General features: G+C 46.1%; 1 protein-coding gene and 1 pseudogene across 2 annotated transcripts in view; one reads left to right on the top strand and one right to left on the bottom strand.

The window, feature by feature from the left end:
* KCNMB1 (potassium calcium-activated channel subfamily M regulatory beta subunit 1) overlaps positions 1-26,430 on the bottom strand; it is a 573,325-nt gene that overhangs the window by 264,455 nt on the left and 282,440 nt on the right. The gene's annotated exons all lie outside the window — the stretch shown is intronic.
* LOC138673799 (polymerase delta-interacting protein 3-like) lies at positions 10,600-17,277 on the top strand (annotated as a pseudogene).

The following is a 26,430-nucleotide window of genomic DNA, read 5'->3' as shown; positions in this document are numbered from 1 at the left end:
GCCCCCTTACGAGTTAAATCTGTGAGGGGTTTGACCACCTGAGAAAACCCCTTAATGAATTTTCTATAATAATTAGCGAAACCCAGAAAACGCTGAAGACCCTTGAGATCTCTGGGTTGCACCCAATCCACAATAGCCTGTACCTTCCTAGGGTCCATACGAAACCCCTTAGCGGACAAAATAACCCCAAGAAAGGCTAATTCCTGAGCAAAAAATGTACATTTCTCTGGTTTAGCAAATAGTGAGTTCTCCCTAAGCCTCAGAAGAACTGCACGGAGGTGGTCCATGTGACTCTGCTTGTCGGAAGAATATATGAGGATGTCATCCAAATAAATTACCATAAAACGCCCAATAAAATCTGAGAAAACATGATTCATGAAATTCTGAAACACAGCTGGTGCGTTAGTCAGGCCAAAGGGCATAACCAAATTCTCAAACAAACCTTCAGAGGTGAGAAAAGCAGTTTTCCATTCATCCCCCTCCCGCATACGGATGAGATTGTATGCCCCCCTGAGGTCCAACTTAGAGAACCACCTGGCCCCCGACAATTGGTTATACAAATCGGGGATAAGTGGGAGAGGATAAGTATTTCTTATGGTGATTTTATTAAGTTCTCGAAAATCGAGGCATGGGCGTAAACCACCATCCTTTTTCTTCACGAAAAAGAACCCCGCAGCCACAGGAGAGACAGATGGCCGAATGTGCCCTTTGCGGAGACTATCGGAGATATACTCCTTCATGGCAGCCCGCTCAGGGGCAGAGAGATTGTACAGACGGGCTTTGGGCAATTTGGCACCAGGAACAAGATCAACAGCACAATCGAATGGACGGTGTGGTGGCAGAACCTCAGCCTCCTTTTCGGAGAACACATCCTCAAAGTCCTTCAGGTACTCCGGAATACCCTCCAGACTGACGGATGACACAGATACAGAAACAAGACATTTCTTAGAACAATTGGGACCCCATTTAACAATGTCCCGGGATTCCCAGTTTATAACAGGATTATGTGATTGCAACCAGGGAAGCCCCAACACCAGTCCCGCAGGCAGATTGTCCATAACAAAACATGAAATACGTTCTTGGTGTAAAGCACTCACTTTAAGGAGAAATTCTTCAGAAATCATTTTGATGACATTCTTAGCCAGTGGTGTTTTGTCAATGGCAACAACATGAATAGGAGTCTTCAGTCTAACTGTCCCTAACTTACACCTGGACACCAAGTCAGAGTTAATAAAGTTCATGGACAACCCGCTATCCACGAAGGCAGAAGTGGACACGGAGCCACTCCCACAACAAAGTTCCACTTCCAACAAAATTTTTGAAAATGCCAAAAAAGGTACCTGAGAGTCGGGGTGACTACCACGACAATCACCCAGACTCAGCCGCTTGTAGGTTGGTGGACAGGAGCAGTCTTTTTTCCAATGTCCAGGATCTCCACAGTAGAAACACAACTTTGCTTCAAACCGTCGTCTTCTCTCCTTCTCCTTGAGATTGGCGACTCCCACCTCCATAGGTTCAGAAGGGGATGAAACAGGACCAGCAGGAAAAAACGGACCCTTTCGCTGTGCAATACCTCTCTCCCTCAGCCTCCGATCCATGCGGATAGCCTGGGTCATGGTCTCCTTCAATGAGCTGGGAGGTGGATGAAAGGCCAGAGCGTCCTTCAGGTAATCCGCCAGTCCACTCCTGAACAGACCTCTAAGCGCAGAGTCATCCCAGGACACCTCAGTGGACCATCGGCGGAACTCAGAGCTGTACCACTCGGCTGAGCGCTCCCCCTGAACCAGACCCATAATAGTGTCCTCTGCCAACCTGACACGGTCCGGTTCGTCATAGATAAGTCCTAGGGCCTCAAAGAACCTATCTACTGACATGCGTTCAGGAGCAGTGAGGGGCAGTGAGAAAGCCCAAGATTGGGGACCCTGCCTAAGTAAGGAGATAATAATCCCTACCCGCTGAGTCTCATTCCCAGACGATCGAGGTCTAAGGGAAAACAATAACTTACAGCTTTCCCTGAACAGGTGAAATTTATCTTTTTCACCAGAAAAAGTGTCAGGAAGCTGAACCAAGGGTTCGGCAGAATGCAAAGCAACATCTACAGACTCAGTAGGTTGACTAACAGCAAGGGGGGTGGTTCCCTGCATGGTCAGAACAGTCTCTGTCAGTTCTTTTTGTAAGAGAGCATGAGACGTGATAAGGGCCTGATGTTCCACCAAAAAATCCCGCACCATCTGTGTCAAACTGGACACTTGATCCACCAGGTTACAAAGTGGATCCATGACCAAAGAAAAAAAAATGACAAAATCCCCTTTAAATGTCAGGTCAGCTATAATGTGATGTGCTGCTGCAGTGCAGTATAGAGTAACCTCCACCAGGGGGTGCTAGCTAAGGAAAGGAGGTTGCACACACAGCGCAGCAACACTGAGCAACAACACAGGTGTCACAGGTAATGAAAGGGACATGAAACAAGCCAAGGTCATACACGGAGATAGCAGCGCGGTACAGAAGGGGCGAGCAGAGAATCGTCGGGGACAAGCAAGACGTCAGAACCTACCGGGAACGTGGTAACCAAAACGTGAGACGGAGACAGAGTCGGGGTACAGGCCAGAACAAGTCATAAACGGGTGAAGGCAGTCAGAGGCAAACAGGAACAATAACAGGGATCAGGTCAGGAGCTCAAACCGTGCAGCATGAACTATAGCTGACACTGGCCAAATGGCTGCAGAGGACTTAAATAGTTCAGCTGGCTCCAGGGTGAGGCAGAGAGGATTAACTCCCACATGACCAGTCCAGAGACAAGAGAGCTGAGCATAATCTCAGAACTGGATCATGACAATATCCTTGTAAAGCAAATATATGAAGCAACGACTCAAGGAGAAGTCATTATTATGTGGGACTGCAACTACCCTGAAATACATTGGAGAACAGAAACCTGCAGCTCCTGCAAAGGTAATAGGTTTTTGACAACTATCAGAGACAATTACCTTTCACAACTGGTTCAGGACCTAACAAGAAGGGGGCACTGATAGACCTAATATTAACCAACAGGCCAGAACGCATATCAAATATAAGGGTTGGGGGTCGCTTGCGTAATAGTGATCACAAAATAATAAGTTTTCATGTATCGTTTAATAAGATGTGTAGAAGAGGGTTTGCAAGGACACGAAACTTCAGGAAGGCAAATTTCAAACGTATGACAGATGATCTTAGGGCAATAAACTGTGACGATATCCTGAGACATAAAAGTACACAAAGAAAAAAGGAGACGTTTATTAGCTTTCTGAATAGGACCTTTGCACAGTATATGACCCATAGTTTGTAAGCTTGCGAGCAGGGCCCTCACTCCTCCTGGTATCTGTTTTGAACTGTATTTCTGTTATGCTGTAATGTCTATTGTCTGTACAAGTCCCCTCTATAATTTGTAAAGCGCTGCGGAATATGTTGGCGCTATATAAATAAAAATTATTATTATTATATGACCTATGGCAATAAACATGCTTGAAATAGGAGGAAATCGCTATGGCTAAATATAGCTGTAAGGGGCGCAATAAGTGACAAAAAGACAGCATTTAAAGATTTAAAGCAAGTAGGTAGTGACGAGGCAGTAAATACATACTGAAAATTAAATAACTTCTGTAGAAAGCAAATCAAGGCAGCAAAGATTGAGACCGAGAGACTCAATGCCAGAGAGAGTCAAGATAATCCCAAAATATTATTTACCGTATATACTCGAGTATAAGGCGACCCGAGTATAAGCCGACCCCCCTAATTTTGCCACAAAAAACTGGGAAAACGTATTGACTCGAGTATAAGCCTAGGGTGGAAATGCAGCATTTACCGGTGAATTTCAAAAATAAAAATAGATCATTATTTCCCCATAGCTGTGCCATATAGTGCTCTGCACCGTTCATATTGCCCCATATCTGTGCCCCATATATGCTCTGCACCGTTCATTTTTGCCCAATATCTGTGCCCCATACAGTGCTCTGCACCGTTCATATTGCCCCATAGATGCTGCACAGATGCCCCATAGTGCTCTGCACCGTTCATATTGCCCCATAATATGCTGCACAGATGCCCCATAGTGCTCTGCACCGTTCATATTGCCCAATAGATGCTGCACAGATGCCCCATATATTGCTCTGCAGCGTTCATTGTGCCCCATAGATGCTGCACAGATGCCCCATATATTGCTCTGCAGCGTTCATTGTGCCCCATAGATGCTGCACAGATGCCCCATATAGTGCTCTGCAGCGTTCATTGTGCCCCATAGATGCTGCACAGATGCCCCATATAGTGCTCTGCAGCGTTCATTGTGCCCCATAGATGCTGCACAGATGCCCCATATAGTGCTCTGCAGCGTTCATTGTGCCCCATAGATGCTGCACAGATGCCCCATACAGTGCTCTGCAGCGTTCATTGTGCCCCATAGATGCTGCACATAAATCTGTGCCATGGCCGCTGCTGCTGCAATAAAAAAAAACAAAACACATACTCACCTCTCTTGCTTGCAGCTCCCAGCGTCTCGTTCCGGCGTCTCCCCGCTCTGACTGATCAGGCAGAGGGCGCCGCGCACACTATATGCGTCATCGCGCCCTCTGACCTGAACAGTCAGAGCGCAGACGCCGGGAAGATGGAGCGGCGCCCGGCGGCTGGAACGTGAACAGGTAAATATAACATACTCATCTAGTCCCAGCGATCCTCGCGCTGTCCCTGCCTTCCTCCCCGTCTTCTGTGCTGCAGCCTCTTCCTGTCAGCGGTCACCGGCACCGCTGATTAGAGAAATGAATAGGCGGCTCCGCCCCTATGGGAGGTGGAGCCGCCTATTCATTTCTGTAATGAGCGGTCCCACGTGACCGCTGAAGAGGGGAAGAAGCTGCAGCACAGAAGACGGGGAGGAAGGCAGGGACAGCGCGAGGATCGCTGGGACTAGGTAAGTATACCTCAGCGCCCTCACCCCCTCACCCGCCGACCGCATCGCTACCGTGACTCAAGTATAAGCCGAGAGGGGCACTTTCAGCCCAAAAATTTGGGCTGAAAATCTCGGCTTATACTCGAGTATATACGGTAACTACATACAGTAAATAGTAACATAGTAACATAGTAACATAGTTAGTAAGGCCGAAAAAAGACATTTGTCCATCGAGTTCAGCCTATATTCCATTATAATAAATACCCAGATCTACGTCCTTCTACAGAACCTAATAATTGTATGATACAATATTGTTCTGCTCCAGGAAGACATCCAGGCCTCTCTTGAACCCCTCGACTGAGTTCGCCATCACCACCTCCTCAGGCAAGCAATTCCAGATTCTCACTGCCCTAACAGTAAAGAATCCTCTTCTATGTTGGTGGAAAAACCTTCTCTCCTCCAGACGCAAAGAATGCCCCCTTGTGCCCGTCACCTTCCTTGGTATAAACAGATCCTCAGCGAGATATTTGTATTGTCCCCTTATATACTTATACATGGTTATTAGATCGCCCCTCAGTCGTCTTTTTTCTAGACTAAATAATCCTAATTTCGCTAATCTATCTGGGTATTGTAGTTCTCCCATCCCCTTTATTAATTTTGTTGCCCTCCTTTGTACTCTCTCTAGTTCCATTATATCCTTCCTGAGCACCGGTGCCCAAAACTGGACACAGTACTCCATGTGCGGTCTAACTAGGGATTTGTACAGAGGCAGTATAATGCTCTCATCATGTGTATCCAGACCTCTTTTAATGCACCCCATGATCCTGTTTGCCTTGGCAGCTGCTGCCTGGCACTGGCTGCTCCAGGTAAGTTTATCATTAACTAAGATCCCCAAGTCCTTCTCCCTGTCAGATTTACCCAGTGGTTTCCCGTTCAGTGTGTAATGGTGATATTGATTCCCTCTTCCCATGTGTATAACCTTACATTTATCATTGTTAAACCTCATCTGCCACCTTTCAGCCCAAGTTTCCAACTTATCCAGATCCATCTGTAGCAGAATACTATCTTCTCTTGTATTAACTGCTTTACATAGTTTTGTATCATCTGCAAATATCGATATTTTACTGTGTAAACCTTCTACCAGATCATTAATGAATATGTTGAAGAGAACAGGTCCCAATACTGACCCCTGCGGTACCCCACTGGTCACAGCGACCCAGTTAGAGACTATACCATTTATAACCACCCTCTGCTTTCTATCACTAAGCCAGTTACTAACCCATTTACACACATTTTCCCCCAGACCAAGCATTCTCATTTTGTGTACCAACCTCTTGTGCGGCACGGTATCAAACGCTTTGGAAAAATCGAGATATACCACGTCCAATGACTCACCGTGGTCCAGCCTATAGCTTACCTCTTCATAAAAACTGATTAGATTGGTTTGACAGGAGCGATTTCTCATAAACCCATGCTGATATGGAGTTAAACAGTTATTCTCATTGAGATAATCCAGAATAACATCCCTCAGAAACCCTTCAAATATTTTACCAACAATAGAGGTTAGACTTACTGGCCTATAATTTCCAGGTTCACTTTTAGAGCCCTTTTTGAATATTGGCACCACATTTGCTATGCGCCAGTCCTGCGGAACAGACCCTGTCGCTATAGAGTCACTAAAAATAAGAAATAATGGTTTATCTATTACATTACTTAGTTCTCTTAGTACTCGTGGGTGTATGCCATCCGGACCCGGAGATTTATCTATTTTAATCTTATTTAGCCGGTTTCGCACCTCTTCTTGGGTTAGATTGGTGACCCTTAATATAGGGTTTTCATTGTTTCTTGGGATTTCACCTAGCATTTCATTTTCCACCGTGAATACCGTGGAGAAGAAGGTGTTTAATATGTTAGCTTTTTCCTCGTCATCTACAACCATTCTTTCCTCACTATTTTTTAAGGGGCCTACATTTTCAGTTTTTATTCTTTTACTATTGATATAGTTGAAGAACAGTTTGGGATTAGTTTTACTCTCCTTAGCAATGTGCTTCTCTGTTTCCTTTTTGGCAGCTTTAATTAGTTTTTTAGATAAAGTATTTTTCTCCCTATAGTTTTTTAGAGCTTCAATGGTGCCATCCTGCTTTAGTAGTGCAAATGCTTTCTTTTTACTGTTAATTGCCTGTCTTACTTCTTTGTTTAGCCACATTGGGTTTTTCCTATTTCTAGTCCTTTTATTCCCACAAGGTATAAACCGCTTACACTGCCTATTTAGGATGTTCTTAAACATTTCCCATTTATTATCTGTATTCTCATTTCTGAGGATATTGTCCCAGTCTACCAGATTAAGGGCATCTCTAAGCTGTTCAAACTTTGCTTCCTAAAGTTCAATGTTTTTGTGACTCCCTGACAAGTCCCCCTAGTGAAAGACAGGTGAAACTGCACAATATTGTGGTCGCTATTTCCTAAATGCCCAACCACCTGCAGATTTGTTATTCTGTCAGGTCTATTAGATAGTATTAGGTCTAAAAGTGCTGCTCCTCTGGTTGGATTCTGCACCAATTGTGAAAGATAATTTTTCTTGGTTATTAGCAGAAACCTGTTGCCTTTATGGGTTTCACAGGTTTCTGTTTCCCAGTTAATATCCGGGTAGTTAAAGTCCCCCATAACCAGGACCTCATTATGGGTTGCAGCTTCATCTATCTGCTTTAGAAGTAGACTTTCCATGCTTTCTGTTATATTTGGGGGTTTGTAACAGACCCCAATGAGAATTTTGTTACCATTTTTCCCTCTATGAATTTCAACCCATATGGACTCGACATCCTCATTCCCTTCGCTAATATCCTCCCTTAAAGTGGACTTTAGACAAGACTTTACATAGAGACAAACCCCTCCTCCTCTCCGATTTTTACGATCCTTTCTAAACAGACTGTAACCCTGTAAGTTAACTGCCCAGTCATAGCTTTCATCTAACCATGTCTCGGTTATTCCCACTATGTCAAAGTTACCTGTAGATATTTCTGCTTCTAGTTCTTCCATCTTGTTTGTCAGGCTTCTGGCGTTTGCGAGCATGCAGTTCAGAGGATTTTGTTTTGTTCCAATCTCCTCACTGTGGATTGTTTTAGAAATGTTCTTACCTCCCTTCTGAGTATGTTTTCCTGGGTCGTCTTTGTTCGAGTCTAATGTTTTTCTTCCCGTCCCCTCTTCTTCTAGTTTAACGCCCTCCTGATGAGTGTAGCGAGTCTTCTGGCGAATGTGTGTTTCCCAGGTTTGTTGAGGTGTAGTCCGTCTCTGGCGAGGAGTCCATCATACCAGTAATTCACACCGTGGTCCAGGAATCCAAATCCTTGTTGTCTGCACCATCGTCTTAGCCAGTTGTTTGCATCAAGGATCCTGTTCCATCTCCTGGTGCCATGCCCGTCTACTGGAAGGATAGAAGAAAAAACTACCTGTGCATCCAGTTCCTTTACTTTCTTCCCCAACTCTTCAAAGTCCTTGCAGATTGTCGGTAGGTCCTTCCTTGCCGTGTCATTGGTGCCAACATGTATCAGAAGAAATGGGTGGACGTCCTTGGAGCTGAAGAGCTTTGGTATCCTATCGGTCACATCCTTGATCATCGCACCTGGAAGGCAGCATACTTCTCTTGCAGTTATGTCCGGTCTGCAGATGGCTGCTTCTGTGCCTCTCAGTAGTGAGTCTCCCACCACCACCACTCTTCGTTGCTTCTTGGCTGTACTTTTTGCTGTCACTTGTTGCTGTGTGCCCTTTTCTTTTTTGCTTGCTGGTATTGCTTCATTCTTAGGTGTGCCATCTTCATCCTCTACAAAGATTTGATATCGGTTCTTCAGTTGTGTGGTTGGTGATTTCTCCATGGTCTTCTTGCTTCTTTTGGTCACATGCTTCCACTCATCTGCTTTTGGAGGTTCTCTGACACTTTTTGCACCTTCTGTGACCAGTAGAGATGCTTCTGTTCTGTCTAGAAAGTCTTCATTCTCTTTGATGAGTTTCAAAGTTGCTATTCTTTCTTCCAGACCCCGCACCTTTTCTTCTAAAAGGGCCACTAGTCTACACTTCTGACAGGTGAAATTGGATTCTTCTTCTGGTCGATCTGTGAACATGTAGCACATGCTGCAGCTCACCATGTGTATACCATGTACACCATGTTCAAATAGTATGAAACAAAACAATGATTGAGTTGGCTCCCTTAAAAAATAGTGTCTGTCATGATTCCCACCGTGCCGACACCAATACGTCACGGATCGTGGGTGACCTTTGGTCAGCAGATGGCTATCACATGTGCAGGGGTGCTTATCTTAGTTATCCCTCCACTGCTTCAATGTGATGAAAACACAAAATAGGCTATTGACCTATCAATTTACCGCAGGGGCTTATTTTAGTTATCCCACTGCTGCTACAATATCACAAACTGCAGGGATTTATGTATTTCCCACTTTCCAGTTCCGCTTCGGAACTTGCAGCTCTCTGGCGCCCCCCTTACCCTCAAGGTCAGTCAGGGACCTACACCTGGGATAATTAGTCGCCAGACGGGCCTCTTCACTGTGGACCGGCTAGTAGGCACTCTGCAGCAAGGGAATTATAAATGCTCAGGCCGCAGCCAAACAATAGCTTATAAAACCCCGCTCCGTCGCTGCCAGTGGCACCCACCTAGCCCAGAACACAATTCGCTGCCACCATCACTGATTTCTCACAGAGAGGGGTTCAGAGCCAACCCAATTTAGTAGCGTAATTACTTCAGGCACGTGAAAATTCACACAGAGCATGGAGAAGACGAAACTAATGATTTTTTATTTTACTCCGAAAAGGTAAGCAGTGTTTAAAAGATATATAAAGATTTTACAATATGAGACAATTTAAAGTATGTACAGCAATTATTAAAAACAATTGATTCAAAGAAAGATAAAACTCACATTTGCTTAGATCATTTCAGCTAACCATGCTGGTAGGCGGAGCCAAAATATCCCAGTGCATCAGGAGATCTTTCTGTAGAGACTTCCCAGACAAGAATTAAGGCTAGGTGGAGTGCAGTCACTTATAACTGAAGGCTTGTGACATCACTAAAGGGGCTGGTTTGCCTTCACCCTCCCCTCTCCTCAAAGTTACAGATTGTACCAGCAATAATTATAATTCTCATATCTTGGCCTGAGAACATGGCAGAGTCACAGCACTACCATCATTCATCTTATATTAAAATTTGCTTTCTAATGATACCGCACTCGGATTAGTTGGTCCACACGGTTCAGAAGAAATCCGCACTCTGTACTCATCGTGTTTAGCTGCTAGCACTTACAGTGATTGACAGATCTACTGATGGGAATTCGCAATATATACTCCGTAGATTTCGAACCCAAATCAGTGGCCCAATATCTTACTATAATACAACAAAGAACCTCATGTCTTTTGAGAGAGACTAGACCAGTTTCAGCTAGTACTAGATAGGAGAATTGTCTATTGCAGCTACAGACATCGTAAACATTCCTGTGGTGAGAGGACATGAGAAGTTTGGGATTCACACACACACACACAGCAGCAGAAGCAAAGAGAGAAGGGGGGTCAGAGGCCACAGCATGCGTGATAACAGGGAAAATGAAAAATCCTACTCAATTTTATATATTATCGTGATAGTCTGTGAGAAATGGTGGATGAGGATGAGGAAAAAGCCAATATGCTAAATGACCTTTATAGCGAATGTGGTGCCAATATTTAAAAAGGGGACAAAAACTGAACTTGGAATTTATAGGCCAGTAAGCTTAACCGCTACTGTGGGTAAATTTCTGGAGGGTATTCTAAGAGATGCTATACTGGAGTATCTGAAGAAGATTAACCTCATGACCCAAAATCAACATGGGTTTACGAGGGACCATTCTTGTCAACCTAATCTGATAAGCTTCTATGAAGAGGTAAGTTCTGGACTGGACAAAGAAAGCGCAGTGGATGTGGTGTATATGGAATTTTCAAAAGCTTTTGATATGGTGCCACACAAAAGTTTGATACATAAAATGAGAACAATGGGCATAGGGGAAAATATGTGTAAGTGGGTTAAGAGCTGGCTCAGTGATAGGAAACAGAGGGTGGTTATTAATGGAGCACACTCGGACTGGGTCACGGTTAGCAGTTGGGTACCGCAGGGGTCAGTGTTGGGCTCGCTTCTTTTTAACATATTTATTAATGACCTATAGTAGAATTTTAATATTTGCAAATGACACTAAAGTTTGTAGGGTAACCAATACAGAGGAGGAAAATTTACTATTACAGGAAGATTTATATAAACTAGAAGCTTGGGCTGATAAATGGCAAATGAGCTTTAATGGGGATAAGTGTAAGGTCATGCACTTGGGCAGAAGAAATAAGTTGTATAATTATACGGAGCAAAAGAGTCCACTTCAACATAATTAAATATAAAAGTCTACAAAATTTTATTGGTCTATAACAATCACATTAATGTATCAATACACAATATTAAGGTTCAGAGTAAGTGTGCTGTCTGCACTAACATATAACAGGAGACAATAAAAGGAAAATATGACGGTAGCCAAGTTAGACCCTGTTGAAAAAGCTACGCGAAACGCGCGTCCGGGGTGCCAAGTGAGGTGGGGGTGCCTTCCCTGATCACTGATGGGTAAGCATGAGCCATGTATAATTATGTGACTTTATATACGGGGGTGGTCTGATGAGTGCATCGCTACACATTAGACTAGAGATTTACACGGCCACGTATTGGACTTTTTTGCTATTTATGCAGGCTGTTACCATAAGGATGTATGGTAGCACTCCCCCTCTAACTTGGCTACCGTCATATTTTCCTTTTATTGTCTCCTGTTATATGTTAGTGCAGACAGCACACTTACTCTGAACCTTAATATTGTGTATTGATACATTAATGTGATTGTTATAGACCAATAAAATTTGTAGACTTTTATATTTAATTATGTTGAAGTAGACTCTTTTGTCCGAGTTTTTGTGTTGGTATTATTTTGGAGTGGTCCTGGAGGTTGGGCACCCGCGGGGTGCTCTGAGAGAGCCGGTATTATCCGCTCATGGTTACAAAATATACTGGTGCTTTATGATTGTGGTAATAAAGATGTATAATTATGTACATAATTGTAAAACACTGGGCAAAACTGTTAATAAAAAAAACCTGGGTATATGGGTGGAGGACAAACTCACATTTAGTGGCCAGTGTCAGGCAGCTGCTGCAAAGGCAAATAAAATAATGGGATGCATTAAAAGAGGTATAGACACTCATGAGGAGAACATAATTTTACCTCTATAAAAGTCACTTGCGCGACCACACTTAGAATACTGTCCACAGTTCTGGTCTCCGGTGTTTAAGAAAGACATAGCTGAACTTGGGCGGGTGCAGAGAAGAGCGACCAAGGTTATTAGAGTACTGGGGGTCTGCAATACCAAGAGAGGTTATTGCACTTTGGGTTATTTAGTTTGGAAAAATGAAGGCTTAAGGTACCGTCACACTCAGCAACTTTTGAACGATAACGATAGCGATCTGTGACGTTGCAGCGTTCTGGATAGCGATCTCGTTGTGTTTGACATGCAGCAGCGATCTGGATCCTGCTGTGACATTGCTGGTCGTAGCTGAAAGTCATAGTAACATAGTAACATAGTAACATAGTTAGTAAGGCCGAAAAAAGACATTTGTCCATCCAGTTCAGCCTATATTCCATCATAATAAATACCCAGATCTACGTCCTTCTACAGAACCTAATAATTGTATGATACAATATTGTTCTGCTCCAGGAAGACATCCAGGCCTCTCTTGAACCCCTCGACTGAGTTCGCCATCACCACCTCCTCAGGCAAGCAATTCCAGATTCTCACTGCCCTAACAGTAAAGAATCCTCTTCTATGTTGGTGGAAAAACCTTCTCTCCTCCAGACGCAAAGAATGCCCCCTTGTGCCCGTCACCTTCCTTGGTATAAACAGATCCTCAGCGAGATATTTGTATTGTCCCCTTATATACTTATACATGGTTATTAGATCGCCCCTCAGTCGTCTTTTTTCTAGACTAAATAATCCTAATTTCGCTAATCTATCTGGGTATTGTAGTTCTCCCATCCCCTTTATTAATTTTGTTGCCCTCCTTTGTACTCTCTCTAGTTCCATTATATCCTTCCTGAGCACCGGTGCCCAAAACTGGACACAGTACTCCATGTGCGGTCTAACTAGGGATTTGTACAGAGGCAGTATAATGCTCTCATCATGTGTATCCAGACCTCTTTTAATGCACCCCATGATCCTGTTTGCCTTGGCAGCTGCTGCCTGGCACTGGCTGCTCCAGGTAAGTTTATCATTAACTAGGATCCCCAAGTCCTTCTCCCTGTCAGATTTACCCAGTGGTTTCCCGTTCAGTGTGTAATGGTGATATTGATTCCCTCTTCCCATGTGTATAACCTTACATTTATCATTGTTAAACCTCATCTGCCACCTTTCAGCCCAAGTTTCCAACTTATCCAGATCCATCTGTAGCAGAATACTATCTTCTCTTGTATTAACTGCTTTACATAGTTTTGTATCATCTGCAAATATCGATATTTTACTGTGTAAAGCACAGCGGTGACGTCACCGCTGTGCTCTGCTTTACGGCCGGCCGGCGCTCACAGTCAGTGCGGGAAGCTGAAGGCGAGGGACGTGACAGACACCGGAATGTAAGTATGTAGTGTTTTTTTTTTTTACATTTACAATGGTAACCAGGGTAAACATCGGGTTACTAAGCGCGACCCTGCGCTTAGTAACCCGATGTTTACCCTGGTTACCCGGGGACTTCGGCATCGTTGGTCGCTGGAGAGCTGTCTGTGTGACAGCTCTCCAGCGACCTCCTAGCGACCTAAACAGCGAAGCTGCAGTGATCAGCATCGTTGTCTATATCGCTGCAGCGTCACTAAATGTGACGGTACCTTTAGGGTTGATCTTATTACAATGTATAAATATATGAGGGGACAGTACAAAGACCTTGCTAATGATCTTTTCACTCTTAGACCTGAGATGGAGACAAGGGGGCATCTTCTACATCTGGAGGAAAGAAGGTTCAATCATAATCACAGACGTGGATTCTTTACTGTAGAAGCAGTGAGTTGAGCTTAGTGTTTGCCGCAGTAGTTTTTTTTTTTTGCCTGAATTAACATGTTAGGCTGTTGGGTTGAGCTAGATGGACATAAAATCTTCCTTCAACCTTAAATGCTATGTTACTTTGTAAAAATGGCATATTCGTTCCGAATAGCGAGTACAATGCAAGTCAATGGTAAATGCGAGAAATTTTCTGCTGGACCCTACAAAGGGGTCTGGGGGTCTGAGGAAAAGGCTGAAATGGGTAAATGATGAAACAGAATGGGAATTGCCTGGATAATATGCCTGCATGTATTTCTGATGCCCATATGGTTTCTGAGAATACTTTTGTCTCAGTATTACGCCACTTTTTCAGATACACAAGAACAACTAACAAGCCTAGTTTTCTATTGAATATGTATCCCCTATATCGGTCACAATGTGGGACAACCTGTCACAAGGGCCTCCAATGACATATATTAGTTTGGTAGGACCACTCTACATTCAAGATTTGTCCACTGCACAATATGTTTAGGGTTTGTAAAAATTAGCCCTATGGGCTTGAGTCATGGTTGACGCAGGAAGCCACATCCCAAGGGCCTCCATTCCCAAATAGTAGTTAGGCAGGAGTAGGAATACTGTCCTGGTTTGTCCACTGCACAATGTGCATAGGATTTGTAAAAATTAGCTCTATAGGCTGAATCATGATTGATGCAGGAAGCCACCACCCCTAGGGCCTCCAATCACAAATAGTACTTAGGCTGGAGTAGGAATACTGTCCTGGTTTGTCCTCTGCACAAGGTGCATAGGGTTTGTAAAAATTAGCCCTATGCGCTGAGTCATGGTTGACGAAGGAAGGAAACCAGTTTTTTTGGGAAGGGGTTGATGTTAACAGCAGTAGCATGAATCAGCATTTTTGGTGAATTTAAGTTGGCTTGCTGTCATCTAGAGGGATTGATAACTGTGGAAATATCCAGTCCTTGTTGAATTTAATTAGAGTAAGTCAGTCTGCATCTTCCATGGAGATGCGTGTGCGCCTATCAGTGATGATTGATCCAGTGGAACTGAAAATACAGCAGGCACTCACCTCCAAGGCATATAAGCAGAAGTCTGACCATGCGTTTACCTTGGACACCCAATAATTGAAGGGTATTGAAGCATCAGAAAGGACGCACGTATGGTCACTTAAGTACCCCTTAACCATGTTCTGCAACTTTTGAGGGTGATGTTGTCTGAGGGTGATGTTATTAGCAACTGATCTACAATGGCCCGCTTGAAAGATTCCATTTTAAAACTCTTTGGTGACTCCAAAGGAGAGATGGAAATCTCTCCTTGTACCGTGGATTATAAAAGCTTTGCTCGGGTCTAGCAAATTGGAATACTCGAGTACTCAACCCGAGCAACGAGTCCAATGGGAAACCCGAGAATTTTTGCCACGAATTGAATGCAAGGCCTGCCCTGCCCCAAAATTACATGCACCCCGATAAGCCTTTGAGTCCACATACTGCATGGCCACAGGAAAACCTAGTTCACATTATTCATTTGGTACTGCCATACTGGTTGCCTATGCATTGAATGCAAGGTGTGCCCTGCACCAAAGTTTCATGCACCCCATGAAGCCTTTGAGTCTACATACTGCATGGCCACAGGAAAACCTAGTTCACATTATTCATTTGGTACTGCCATACAGGTTGAATGCAAGGCCTGCCCTGCCCCAAAGTTAAATGCACCCCAATAAGCCTTTGAGCTCATATCCTGGATGGCCACACAAAAGCAAAGTTCACATTATTATAATTTTTTGAAGTCACATAAAGATTGGCCATGAAGCGAATACAAGGCCTGCCCCAAATTTGCACACACTCCAATCACCCAAGGACGAAATGTGGAGGATGGCTTCTGAAAAATGTTTTCCCACATTAAAGGAGCGTGTCTCCTTTACTTGTAATGCCCATACATTTGAAAACAATAATGTGGTTTCCAACACAGTTGTTGCTGGAAAGGTGCAGTTTTTTTGCTCAAGTATGGCGGATGAGTGGTTGGATGAAGTGATCAGGAAAAGGGGCATGGTGATGGCAGGAATGGGAATGTTCAGGATTATTCACAGCAGGGGCTAGGGGAGGTATGAGAATCAGGATCCAGCCTACAATGATTAGTCGTTTACCCACCCACAATTAACAGTTTGATGCCCGTCAGAAGATCGTAATAGATGTGCGTCTGAAGCTTGTTATAAAAGATGCCCTTGAGAAATATGGTAGGTTGCCAAAGATGCAGGTATCCGTATAAAGGGTAAAGTGCAAGATGCTGGTAAGATGCTTAATTCTAGAAAGCAGCAGATCAGTGTTGGAGGAAAACTAAACAAAGTGACGGATGCTCATTTAAAACTAATTTTCAAGCGGAGTGCACCAGCTGTAACTATCAAAACACCCATGGCACAAGGTTCTTCATCTTCACCCATACATCTTACCAAGAATAACCAAATATCACATCCTAATTTTTTTTCCAGTGTTACAAACACTGTTAAAGGAATGCGAATAAACATAGTTAACCATGACCGTGGGAAACAACAGATTTCCTATTGACAAAATTGGGACAATGGTGGTGTTGATGACAACTTTGAACTTTCCAACATCCCCACCAAGAAGATAAAGATCACAGCTTCAAAGAATATGCATAAAAGGCCATGAATGTCTTGAAAATCTTTTTCTCTTGTGCAAACTTTACCTCTTACTATAGTGGTACAGAATGTTGCATACACAGCTCCCATGTCTACTTAGCAGGAGGCACCTTTATTGCACACAAAGGCTCTTACCAATGTGTCATGGACACTTGTCACAAAGGAGGCCAGTTCATCAATAGGGCTCATTCCAAAAGACTCTGTCTTTAGCCCTTTAGAAGGCCAAAAAAATAGCATTTCTAATTTGCATCCTAGAGTCACAGAGGAAGATAGCATGGAGCTTTTCTGTGTATGCGGTGCCTTGAAGCGCAACTGCTTGTTGAGTTCCTGAGTTGCAGAGGTTTTGTTTGTAAGCCAGGAAGATGCAGTTGGTGTCTACAAAAAATACAACGACAGATACCTAGATGTACAACCAATGAAATGCAATCTTCCTTTGAATGGTAGTGTGATAACATCAGAACAGCCCATACTTCTAAGATTGAGTGACACCCCATCAAAGAAGGAATGTGAATCTAGAAGAAATATAACCTCCTCCTCCTTCAGTGTTGCTTAAAATCCTACAGCTGAAGTTGATCTTGATACTATCTTAAAATCACTCTTTAAATCCTCAGGGTAATCATCATCCCTCCAATCACCTGCATATCAGATTAAGCACTGATGACACGAACACAACTTCAAAACTGTAATAAGAGAGATTCATAATTCACATATGGGCCCAGAGGCAACTTTAAATAAAAACCCTTCAGTTTTCTATTTGGTTTTAATTTAGCGCTGATGATCAACAGCAGGTAGTTTATGTTTGAAGGAGTCTGCCGTCAGACATTGGACAATTTATCCTATTCCCAGCATTGAAGTAAAGTTCACCTTCAGTGTGGGCCAGTTGCGTTATTGCATCGTGAATTTTTGTTTTCCCCTTGCTCTAGTATTGTGATACAGCACGATTATGGTTCTGCAATTATGTCAAGGGAAGCCAAATAAATGTTGAATAAATTGTTTACATTTCTTCAATAATTTGTTTCATCTTAAAAGATAAGCCTTGCTGTTTTGTAGTTTTAATATCTGTATTCATACAAATGGATCTGAACACCTTCATATTCCTTTAAATGGGGGCTGAATTAATAAGTGTCCACCGACTGTTTTAGACAAATACATTTTTTAGTCTTAATTAATGTTTCACACAGTACAAATGTAATCCAGAACTGTTAAATCGTAGGCAATAGTTATTGCCCTGCGACTGAAGCAGAATGTGGTTTTCTATCCACTTCAGCTACTTTTACATTTTTTATGTAATGCTGGTAATTAGTGTTGAGCGATACCTTCCGATATCGGAAAGTATCGGTATCGGATTGGATCGGCCGATATTCAAAAAATATCGGATATCGCCGATACCGATACCCGATCCCAATGCAAGTCAATGGGACCAAAATATCGGAATTAAAATAAACCCTTTCTTTCCTTGTAGGTTCATTCTACATGAAGGAAAACAACTAAGAATAATGCAGGATGTATTTGGGGAGGTGGCGGAGACATTAAAGTCATAGAGGTTTAGCCCAATCAAATAGAATAGCATGATTTTTTTTTTTTTTTAAAGACGTTCGGAGTGACAAAGGTATTGACTATGTACATTTTTTTTTATTTTGTCAGATATTGATGTTTCACTATTCCACGCCCTTCCCCTTCTTTTTTTTTCCTTTTTTCCACACTTTCATCTTCATCATCATCAGCATCTTTGACATCAACTTCTTCTTCACCTTATTCATCTTCTTCTTCATCTTCTACCTATTTTTTTTATTACATTCTTCATATTCATTTTATTCAACTATTATTATTCTTCCTATTCTACTTCTTCATCATATTCTCATTTGTGACAGGCATTCTCGTAGTTGTTATCTATAAAAGTTTGAAGATTACACCTTCCGTTCTGCCTGTCACAAAAGTTACATTTGTCCGCGTTCAGTTTGGCCTGCAGCATCAGGCTTTATCCAGGGGCACCACGAGGAGGAACGGACTCACCCGCATACACTGCTTAGTCTTCTTCTGCATATAATTTAGATAATATCTTTAGCTCTGATACTAAGTGTTATGCTTAATGTTCTTCTGCTCTTTGTTCTGCAGCCTCTTGTTGTTCTGCTTCTCGGTCTTCCATGTCGTCGTCTCCAGGGTCGTCGTCTCCAGGGTTGTCTTCTCCGCCGTCGTCGTCTCCGCCGTCGTCGTCTCTGCCATCGTCGTTGTCATCGGGGTGGTCTTCAGGGTCGTCATCTCCAGGGTCGTCGTCATCTCACTGGTTGTCGTCTCTGGTGTCGTCGTCATCTTAGGGGTCGTCGTCTTTAGGGTCTTCAACTTGGAAATGTAGCAGAAGGTACAAGAAGGCTGAGAAAATGCCAAGAACCAGCTGATGGAACTGGAACTCGGATGGCTACACGAAGGTTCAAGAGCCTATGGAACTACCGAGGATCAGCTAACGTTACTGGAACCCGGTTACTATTGCAGGAGGTAACCGTGCTAAAAAGCACTACCAAGGACCGCCTGACGTTGGCGGAACTCGGATACCCAGAAGGAGGCACCTAAGCCAAAGGCTCTGCGCGGAACCAGCTGACGTTACTGGAACCAGGATGGGGAGCAGAAGGTACAAGAGCAAAAGACACTGCCGAGAACCAGCTGACGGTACTGGAACCCGGATGGGTAGCCGAAGGTCCAAGAGCCAATGGAACTACCGAGGACCAGCTGACGTTATTGGAACCCGGTTACTAAGCAGGAGGTACCCGTGCCTGAAAGCACTACCAAGGACCACCTGACGTTGGTGGAACTTGGATACCCAGAAGGAAGCACCTAAGCCAAAGGCTCTGCCCGGAACCAGCTGACGGTACTGGAACCAGGATGGGGAGCAGAAGGTACAAGAGCAAAAGACACTGCCGAGAAAAAGCTGACGGTGCTGGAACCAGGATGTGGACCAGAAGGTCCACAGGAGAGGAGAGAACAGCTAGGCCCCGAGGCAGCCGCAGTTACCGAACCCCAACAGTCCTACAGGGGGAGCTTGGCCTACTGGCACTACAGAACCAACCTTGACTGCCAATTCACACAGCTCACATAGGAAGCTCCTAAACTGGAGGCACCCTGGAGTTGGCTAACCCGACCGCAACACGACGTGGCAACGCATAGGCGTCTCAGTGAGCTTGACACTACCCGGAAACAGCTGACGGTGCTGGAACCAGGCTGGGCACGAGGGAGTACCCGTGACAAAAACACTGCCGAGAACCAGCTGGCGGTGCTGGAACCCGAATGCGTTGCCCCAGTGTGCAAGAGCCAATGGCACCGAGGACCAGCTGACGGTGCTGGAACCCGGTTACTAAGCTGTAGGTGCCCACGCTTAAAAGCACTACCAAGGACCGCCTGGCGTTGGCGGAACTCGGATACCCAGGAGGAGGCACCTAAGCCAAAGGCTCTGCCCGGAACCAGCTGATGGTGCTGGAACCAGGTGGTGGACCAGAAGGTCCACAGGAGAGGAGAGAACAGCTAGGCCGCGAGGCAGCCGCAGTTACCGAACCCCAACAGTCCTACAGAGGGAGCTTGGCCTACTGGCACTACAGAACCAGCCTTGACTGCCAATTCACGCAGCCCACATAGGAAGCTCCTAAACTGGAGGCACCCTGGAGTTGGCTAACCCGACCGCAACACGACGGGGCAACGCATAGGCATCTCAGTGAGCTTGACACTACCCGGAAACAGCTGACGGTGCTGGAACCAGGCTGGGCACGAGGGAGTACCCGTGACAAAAACACTGCCGAGAACCAGCTGGCGGTGCTGGAACCCGGATGCGTTGCCTATTCAAGATTGTCTTCCTAGAGCCCCAACTAGCGGTGTTGGAACAAAGGGTAAGCAGGGGGAGCATAGTGTAGTCAGAAGCCTGCACTGGAGGCAGCTTTGTGTCTGCGTTGCGTTTGCAGGACACGATGCCGGCTACACAGCGGGGGAACAGCTGGCGGTGCTGAACCCCACTGACACATTGGCTGGTGTTTTTCTCTGTGCAGCATGCACTTCCGGGCAAAAACTGGCGGTGTTAGAGCCCTGGGTCAGCAGGAGGAGGAGAGGAGCAGAGTGTAGGCCGAAGCCTAATTGAACCAATTTCAAAGGTAACCTTTAACCCACCCTCAGGTGTTACAATGTAGAAGAGCCACACCTTGTGCAGCAGTAATGCTCCACAAGTGAAAGGTTGCTCTTTAAATTCTGCTCATTGCACACGCAGAATGAAAGATGTACACAATTTTGCCCATTGTACAGTAGAACTGTATTGGAGGCGTGACTTGCCTTTTTAAGGAGACGCGGCACAGGTGTCCAAAAATAACGCCTTGGTGCTGGGCGCAGCCTCCTGAGCGTTGTTATTTGCTGTACAGGAGTCTGCGCTCTTGTTAGCCCTTGGCCATGCACTGTGAGCGCTGCCTGTCTTCTGACCTCATTTCACGATGGCCGGTGCGGTTAGCGATGGTCATGAATCCCAGACCCACAGTGTCTTTTCATAAAGTCCCACTGCGGGGCTGGGATTCATGGCCTTGTGCAGTAAATATGTTTGCCGCTCACACATGTCCTTACACCTGCTTCAGACTGGGCGGCCTCAGCTGATCCCTTATCGCATGCCACGGCCATGAGGCCGCACAGTCTGAAGAAGGCGGAAGGAGATGAGTGAAGACAGGCGAACATATGCACTGCATATGCCCATCAATCACACCCTCGCAGTCAAAATATATGAGACAATGAGGGGCGTTGTGTCGGGCAGGGCGGACGCAGAAGCACAAGCAGCCAACCAATGATGTCAGAAGACGGGCAGCGCTAACAAGGGTGGTCCTTAACAAGGAAAGTCACACCTCTGGGACAGCGTAATGGTCTCCAATGAGACGCATTTTGTAGGTGTTGAGTTGCACGTGGGCAAGGAGAAAAAGTCAGCCACCTTGTACAAATGCAGCATTACTGCTGTACAAGGTGGCTGTTATACATAGAAACACCTGGGGGGGCAGGTTCCCTTTAATTTCAGTTCAGGTGCCTGCATGGCGTTTGCAGGACACATTGCCAGCTACACAGCAGGGGAACAGCTGGCGGTGCTGAACCCCACTAACACATTGGCTGGTGTTTTTCTCTGTGCAGCTAGCACTTCCGGGCCCCAACTGGCAGTGTTAGAGCCCAGGGTCAGCAGGAGGAGGAGAGGAGCAGAGTGTAGGCCGAAGCCTGCACTGGTAGCAGCTTTTGGTCTGTTGTGCCAGCGTGGCTTGTGCTGGACACGTTGCCGACTACACAGCAGGGGAACAGCTGGCGGTGCTAAACCCCACTGACACATTGCCTGGTGTTTTTCTCTGTGCAGCTAGCACTTCCGGGCCACAACTGGCGGTGTTAGAGCCCAGGGTCAGCAGGAGGAGGAGAGGAGCAGAGTGTAGGCTGAAGCCTGCACTGGTGGCAGCTTTTGTTCTGTTGTGCCAGCGTGGCTTGTGCTGGACACATTGCCGACTACACAGCAGGGGAACAGCTGGCGGTGCTGAACCCCACTGACACATTGGCTGGTGTTTTTCTCTGTGCAGCTAGCACTTCCGGGCCCCAACTGGCGGTGTTAGAGCCCAGGGTCAGCAGGAGGAGGAGAGGAGCAGAGTGTAGGCCTAAGCCTAATTGAACCAATTTCAAAGGTAACCTTTAACCCACCCTCAGGTGTTACAATGTAGAAGAGCCACACCTTGTGCAGCAGTAATGCTCCACAAGTGAAAGGTTGCTCTTTAAATTTTGCTCATTGCACACGCAGAATGAAAGACGTACACAATTTTGCCTATTGTACAGTAGAACTGTATTGGAGGCGTGACTTGTCTTTTTAAGGAGACGCGGCACAGGTGTCCAAAAATAACGCCTTGGTGCTGGGCGCAGCCTCCTGAGCGTTATTTGCTGTACAGGAGTCTGCGGTCTTGTTATCCCTTGGCCATGCGCTGTGAGCGCTGCCTGTCTTATGACCTCATTTCACGTTGGCCGGTGCGGTTTTCGATGGCCATGAATCCCAGACCACCAGTGTGTTTTCAATAATTCACACTGCGGGGCTGGGATTCATGGCCTTGTGCAGTAAATATGTTCGCCACTCACAAATGTCCTTACACCTGCTTCAGACTGGGCGGCCTCAGGTGATCCCTTATCGCATGCCGCGGACATGAGGCCGCACAGTCTGAAGAAGGCGGAAGGAGATGAGTGAAGACAGGCGAAAATATGCACTGCACATGCCCATCAATCACACCCTCGCAGTCAAAATATATGAGACAACGAGGGGCGTTGTGTCAGGCAGGGCGGACGCACAGGCACAAGCAGCCAACCAATGATGTCAGAAGACGGGCAGCGCTACCAAGGGGTGTGCTGCGTGTCATTTAAAAAGGAGAATCACACCTCAGGGGCAGTGAAATGTTCTGTAATGAGACACATTTTGTACATGTTAAATTCAACGTGGGCAAGGAGAAAAAGTCAGCCACCTTGTACAAATGCAGCAGTACTGCTGTACAAGGTGGCTGTTATATATAGAAACACCTGGGGGTGGGGGTCCCTTTAATTTCAGTTCAGGTGCCTGTGTGGCGTTTGCAGGTCACGTTACCGGCTACACAGCAGGGGAACAGCTGGCAGTGCTGAACCCCACTAACACATTGGCTGGTGTTTTTCTCTGTGCAGCTAGCACTTCCGGGCCCCAACTGGCAGTGTTAGAGCCCAGGGTCAGCAGGAGGAGGAGAGGAGCAGAGTGTAGGCCGAAGCCTGCACTGGTGGCAGCTTTTGTTCTGCTGTGCCAGCGTGGCTTGTGCTGGACACGTTGCCGACTACACAGCATGGGAACAGCTGGCGGTGCTGAAGCCCACTAACACATTGGCTGGTGTTTTTCTCTGTGCAGCTAGCACTTCCGGGCCCCAACTGGTGGTGTTAGAGCCCAGGGTCAGCAGGAGGAGGAGAGGAGCAGAGTGTAGGCCGAAGCCTAATTGAACCAATTTCAAAGGTAACCTTTAACCCCCCCTCAGGTGTTACAAAGTACAAGAGCCACACCTTGTGCAGCATTAGTGCTGCACAAGTCAAAGGTTGCTCTATTAATTTGTCTACTTGCACACGCTGAATGAAACACGTACACAATTTAGCCCAGTATACAGTCAAACTGTAGTGGAGGCGTGACTTGTGTTTTTACGGGGACGCAGCACTGGTGTCAAAAATTACACCTAGGTGCTGGGCGCAGCCTCCTGAGCGTTGTTATTTGCTATACAGGAGTCTGCGCTCTTGTTAGCCCTTGGCCATGCGCTGTGAGCGCTGACTGTCTTCTCACCTCATTTCATGTGGGCCGGTGCGGTTAGCGATGGCCATGAATCCCAGACCCACAGTGTGTTTTCAAAAATTTAGACTGCGGTGCTGGGATTCATGACCTTGTGCTGTAAATATGTTCTCCGCTGACACATGTCTTTACACCTGCTTCAGACTGGGCGGCCTCAGCTAATCCCTTATCGCATGCCGCGGCCATGAGGCTGCATAGTCTGAAGAAGGCGGAAGGAGATGAGTGAAGACAGGCAAACATATGCACTGCACATGCCCATCAATCACACCCTCGCTGTCAAAAAAAATGAGACAACGAGGGGCGTTGTGTCAGGCAGGGCGGACACACAGGCACAGCCAGCCAACCAATGATGTAAGAAGACGGGCAGCGATACCAAGGGGGGTGCTGTGTATCATTAGAAAGGAAAGTCACACCTCAGGGACAGTGTAATGGTCTCTAGTGAGACACATTTTGTACGTGTTGAGTTCCACGTCGGCAAGGAGAAAAAGTCAGCTACCTTGTACAAATGCAGCATTACTGCTGCACAAAGTGGCTGCTATACAAAGAAACACCTGGAGGTGGGGGGCAGGGTCCCTTTAATTTCAGTTCAGGTGCCTGCGTGGTGTTTGCAGGTCACGTTGCCGGCTACACAGCAGGGGAACAGCTGGCGTTGCTGAACCCCACTAACACATTGGCTGGTGTTTTTCTCTGTGCAGCTAGCACGTCCGGGCAAAAACTGGCGGTGTTAGAGCCCAGGATCAGCAGGAGGAGGAGAGGAGCAGAGTGTAGGCCGAAGCCTGCACTGGTGGCACCTTTTGGTCTGTTGTGCCAGCGTGGCTTGTGCTGGACACGATGCCGGCTACACAGCAGGGGAACAGCTGGTGGTGCTGAACCCCACTAACACATTGGCTGGTGTTCTTCTCTGTGCAGCTAGCACGTCCGGGCAGAAACTGGCGGTGTTTGAGCCCAGGGTCAGCAGGAGGAGGAGAGGAGCAGAGTGTAGGCCAATGCCTAATTGAACCATTTTCAAAGGTAACCTTTAACCCACCCTCAGGTGTTACAAAGTAGAAGAGCCACACCTTGTGCAGCAGTAATGCTCCACAAGTGAAAGGTTGCTCTTTGAATTTTGCTCATTGCACACGCAGAATGAAAGACGTACACAATTTTGCCCATTGTACAGTAGAACTGTATTGGAGGCGTGACTTGTCTTTTTAAGGAGACCCAGCACAGGTGTCCAAAAATAACACCTTGGTGCTGGGCGCAGCCTCCTGAGCGTTGTTATTTGCTGTACAGGAGTCTGCGCTCTTGTTAGCCCTTGGCCATGCGCTGTGAGCGCTGCCTGTCTTCTGACCTCATTTCACGTTGGCCGGTGCGGTTAGCGATGGTCATGAATCCCAGACCCACAGTGTCTTTTCATAAAGTCACACTGCGGGGCTGGGATTCATGGCCTTGCGCAGTAAATATGTTTGCCGCTCATACATGTCCTTACACCTGCTTCAGACTGGGCGGCCTCAGCTGATCCCTTATCGCATGCCACGGCCATGAGGCCGCACAGTCTGAAGAAGGTGGAAGGAGATGAGTGAAGACAGGCGAACATATGCACTGCATATGCCCATCAATCACACCCTCGCAGTCAAAATATATGAGACAACGAGGGGCGTTGTGTCGGGCAGGGCGGACGCACAAGCACAAGCAGCCAACCAATGATGTCAGAAGATGGGCAGCGCTAACAAGGGTGGTGCTGCGTATCCTTAACAAGGAAAGTCACACCTCTGGGACACAGCTACACAGCAGGGGAACAGCTGGCGGTGCTGAACCCCACTGACACATTGACTGGTGTTTTTGTCTGTGCAGCTATCACGTCCGCGCAAAAACTGGCGGTGTTAGAGCCCAGGGTCAGCAGGAGGAGGAGAGGAGCAGAGTGTAGGCCGAAGCCTGCACTGGTGGCAGCTTTTGTGCGGTTGTGCCAGCATGGCTTGTGCTGGACACGTTGCCGACTACACAGCAGGGGAACAGCTAGCGGTGCTGAACCTCACTGACACATCAGCTAGTGTTTTTTCTGTGTAGACAACACTTCCAGGTGGCAACTGACAGTGTTGAAACCCAGGGAATCAAAGAGGAGCAGAGTGTAGGCCGAAGCCTGCAGTGGAGCAAGTTGAAAGGGAACCTTTAACCCCCCCCCAGGCATTTGTTGCTGAAAGAGCCATCTTGTACAGCAGTAATACTGCACATGGAAAATGGTGGCTCCTAAAATTATGCTCCTTGCAAACGCTGAAGTACACACTCATATAATGTGTCCCCTCACACCGTTAAACCATCCCGGAAGTGGGACTTTCCTTTGTAATGTGACACAGCACAGCCGTCATTCCAACCCCCTTGGTGCCGTGCGCCACCTCCTCAACGTTGTTTGGTTCTGTCACGGAGCCCGCGCTGTAATGTTATCCCTTGGCCATGCACAGTTAGCGGTGCCCG

This window comes from Ranitomeya imitator, chromosome 4, assembly GCF_032444005.1.
Source record: "Ranitomeya imitator isolate aRanImi1 chromosome 4, aRanImi1.pri, whole genome shotgun sequence".
Lineage (NCBI taxonomy): Eukaryota > Metazoa > Chordata > Amphibia > Anura > Dendrobatidae > Ranitomeya > Ranitomeya imitator.
This window is presented reverse-complemented; position numbering and strand designations above follow the sequence as displayed.